The sequence below is a fragment of the Balaenoptera ricei genome, chromosome 11, assembly GCF_028023285.1.
Source record: "Balaenoptera ricei isolate mBalRic1 chromosome 11, mBalRic1.hap2, whole genome shotgun sequence".
Lineage (NCBI taxonomy): Eukaryota > Metazoa > Chordata > Mammalia > Artiodactyla > Balaenopteridae > Balaenoptera > Balaenoptera ricei.
Genome location: NC_082649.1, coordinates 56,772,903 through 56,777,114, shown reverse-complemented (window position 1 = coordinate 56,777,114; position 4,212 = coordinate 56,772,903). Strand labels below are relative to the sequence as shown.

The window sequence follows — 4,212 nt, the reverse complement described above, 5'->3', positions numbered from 1 at the left end:
GGTGTCTTTGCTTCAGGACTCCCCAGAACCTTTCATTAACTAATGTGAAATGTAAATTCCCAAAAGGAGAATATAGGATGTGGTGTTTCCCAAATTTATTTGGTTCTAGAGTCCTTCCAGGTCAAGAGCTTGTGTTTCACGTGGCTCTGAATAAGAGTTAAGATTGGGCAAAAGTACCTAAACCTCTCTAAGCCTCTGTGTCCTTGTCTCTAAAAAGCAGAGACATGGAGTTGATGCACTTGGCCCAGTGTCTGCTACATGTAATTGCTTAATTATATGTAATTGCTGGATTACACATAATTGTTTGATAGCCATATATATATCAAGCACACACACTGGCAAATCCAATCTCTTTTCAAAGATGAAGAACAATTCAGGGAAGTGACATGGTTCTCTCAAGTCATGAGGTGAGTAAGAGAGAGCTGCAACACAGACTTAAGTCTTCTAAACCTAAGGGCACAGTTTATCAAAACAAGAAAAATGAAACCAGATACCTGTTTTGATATTCAGGTCTGAATGAAAACTGGAAGATCATGGTCCTCACCTAGATTTTTTAAAGAGATAAAATACACATGTGAATATTTGGCAAGAGTGAGATGTCTGGTTGGTATTTTTGCTCACTTTCTGTCCAAGGGATGCGTTTTCCTCTTTGATGAGATTGATTTGTAACTCCCTGCATTGTTAAACTACTGATCTCAATTTAACTATACAATTTGGGAGAGTTGGGGCTGTGCAATTTTCCCAGAAAATGATTAAGAAAAACTCTAAGAATATTGTGAACTGTATCAGGAACATGAATTCCTCTAACGAGAAAGTGGATCACTACTGATATTTTTCTCTCTAATTGGACTTGGAGCCCTGAAAGCTTTTCATGAGTGGTGGCAGCTTGCTTTCAGCAAATGCATTTTTCACTTTGCAGTGGAGTATAACATGCTCTTGAAAGCCTGTGACACTCCTTTTCTTTCTCTAATTTGTTCCCCAACTTGAAGGTGAACATGGAAGCTTTCAGATACCTGCTATTCACAGTGACATGATGTTCATTTGACTTTTGTAGCCCTACATGTACAATTTCTGTGTACCTGTAACATGTAGATGCATGGGGGTGGAGAGGGGTTGGTACAGAGCAGATGATGCCCAATGAGAAAATGGCTAAGGTAGTGGAGACACAGAAGAACCACAGTCATTCACACTCTTCCCCTTCGCGCTTCATCTTGCTACTCCCCACTTGCCGGAGGAGGTGTTCCTCACAGGGTGGATTCCAAGACTGGAAATAAGTGACTTTATATATTTTATTGATATATGTATTTTGAAAGATAAGTTAAAGTCCCAAAGAATGCTGTGAGACTGTAATAGGGAAGAACAAATCTGACTCCATATTAGATCTGTTCCTTTTAGTTTAAACCTTTGTGCTCTGTTTCTTGTGTTTAGTCGTGCTGGCTTTGCATCTTTTGTAAAAGGATGTTGCCTATCAGACTTCCCTGGTGGCGCAGTGGTTAAGAATCCACCTGCCAATGCAGGGGACATGGGTTCGAGCCCTGGTCCAGGAAGATCCCACATGTCGCCGAGCAACTAAGCCCATGCACCACAACTACTGAGCCTGCACTCTAGAGCCCACGAGCCACAACTGCATGCCACAACTACTGAAGCCCGTGCACCTAGAGCCCATGCTCTGCAATAAGAGAAGCCACCACAATGAGAAGCCCATGCACTGCAACAAAGGGTAGCCCCCGCTCGCCGTAACTAGAGAAAGCCCATGCGCAGCAATGAAGACCCAACACAGCTAAACATAAATAAATAATTTTTTTAAAAAAAGGATGTTGCCTATAGCCTGCAATAAACAGGATAACTCATTCTCAAGGCTTTAGACCTTTAAGAGGCCATTCACATATAGAGATAAAAAGTGGCAGAACAGAGAATAACATTTGTCTTGTTGGAGGTTTACAGGAACATCATGACCTGACCTACAAAGACAGATGTAAGAACAAAGGATTCTGACACCAAGAAGTTTGTAACAACTGACCACGCCCCTCCCTCACCTTGCCTTTAAAAGTGCTTTGCTGAAACCCTTCGAGGTGTTTGGGGTTTGGGGGGCACAAGCCACCCATCTCCTTACATGGCCCTGCAATAAAACTTTCTCTGCTCCAAACTCTGACATTTCGGTTTGTTTGGCACTGTGCATCGGGTAACAAGACGTCATAAGAAACATGTCCTCATGAAAATGGTTTCCTTGTTTAATGGGTTCTATTTGTTTAAAATGAGGTAGTAGTGGGGACTTCCCTGGTGGTCCAGTGGCTGAGACTCCACACTCCCAATGCAGGGGGCCCAGGTTTGATCCCTGGTCAGGGAAGTAGATCCCACATGCATGCCGCAACTGAGAGTTCACATGCCACAACTAAAGATTCTGTATGCTGCAACTAAAAAGATCCCACATTCTGCAACAAAGATCCTGCGTGCCACAACTAAGACCCGACACAGCCAAATAAATAAATACTTTAAAAAACAAAACGAAACAAAAAAGAAAATGGCTAAGGTGCAACTAGGGTGATTAGTGGAGCAGCAAGCCATACACTTTCACTCCAAGATGCCTACATGAATGTGCCATATAATTTACCATATTTGAATGATTTAACGGTACAAAACAGAAAGTTTCCAAATTATTTTTATCAGGCAGATACACATTCTTTCAAAAGTCTGCCAAAGCTAGCACAATAGAAAAAAAAAACTACAGACCAAATTTAGTTATAAATATCCATGCAAATGTCTTAAAGTGTAGCAAGTGTATTCCAATTCCAGTGTGCTTCCTGTGCCTGATGCTTAGGAGATGTAATGATTGACAAGTTGCAGTGCCTGTCCTCAAGTAGCCTAAATTTAGACTAGGGGATCAAGGTAGAAAAATGATTTTACTACATAGTAGGGTAAGATAAGGACTATTGCAGATGACACATGTATTGCTAGGGGAGCTCAAAGGAAGGTACTTGGTAATATTTGGTTTGGGCATATGAATAACAACTTGGAAGAGCTGCTCTTTTGAGTTGAGTGGTGAAGAATCATGGCTAAGGGTCTCAGTTCTGCCTTTGTTCTGCCCAAGTCCAAATCCCAAGTCTGGGATTTAATTCTTATATGCTATTTAATTGGTCCATCTTCATATGTAAGCTCATCTTTAGAGTCTGGGTACCCTGAAGAATACAGGGTCATACTAGGTTATTCTTGTTGGAAGTGATCACTTTCCTTATGTAGTTGTAATAGATAGCAAACATGGCCACAATTCTTTGTAGCTCCTCCCATCAAGAAGCAGAATCTGTTTCCTTATCCCTTGCATCTGGGCTGGCTTTGCCATTGACTTTGACTAGTAATGTGATGAAAATAGCAGTGTACCGGTTTCATCCCTGGTCTTTAAGAGGTCTTACATTTCCACTTACTGTTTTTTTCTTTTTTTCTGTTTTGTTTTGTTTGTTTTGCTAAGACTTTTATCGATATTTATTTTTTAATAGGATTACAGAGCTGGAAAGGGTCTTGGAGATCTCGTCCTCATTCTTTTTTTGTTTAAATTTTATATTGGAGTATAGGTGATTAACAACGTTGTGTTAGTTTCAGGTGTACAGCAAAGTGATTCAGTTATACATGTACATACATCTATTCTTTTTTGGATTCTTTTCCCATATAGGTTATTACAGAGTGTTGAGTAGAGTTCCCTGTGCTATACAGTAGGTGTTTGTTGATTATCTATTTTATATAAAAATATGGAACGCTACACGAATTTGCCTGTCATCTTTGCACAGGGGCCATGGTAATCTTCCCTGGATGGTTCCAATTTTAGTACATGTGCTGCTGAAGAAAGCACTTGTCCTCATTCTTTTACACTTCCGAGAATCTTCTTCTGAATTATAACCAATGCTCTTATGACACTTGCACACACACACTTCCCAGCCATAGTTTGGTGCAGGCTTTGGTAAATTTCTGGAACTATCCAGTCTTCCCTTTCTTGGCGGAGAAACTCACCCACTTTTTTAAAAGATTTATATGTTAGTGAGGTACATAAGTTTCATGTGTACAACATTATATTTCTACCTCTGTATATCCGACAGCTTGTTCTCCGCCAAAAATTGTTTCCATCCATCACCCTACAGTTGATACCCTTTACTTTTTGCCCTACCTCACTCCCCTCCCCCTCTGGTAACCACTACTCTGTTCTCTGTATTTATGTGTCTGTTT

The 4,212-nt window shown here is 40.5% G+C and overlaps 1 non-coding gene across 1 annotated transcript; it reads right to left on the bottom strand.

The window, feature by feature from the left end:
• Positions 1–3,734: 3,734 nt before the first annotated feature.
• On the bottom strand, positions 3,735–3,841 carry LOC132375462 (U6 spliceosomal RNA). Its single transcript, XR_009506012.1, has one exon. It is a non-coding gene; the product is annotated as a U6 spliceosomal RNA (small nuclear RNA).
• Positions 3,842–4,212: the final 371 nt, after the last annotated feature.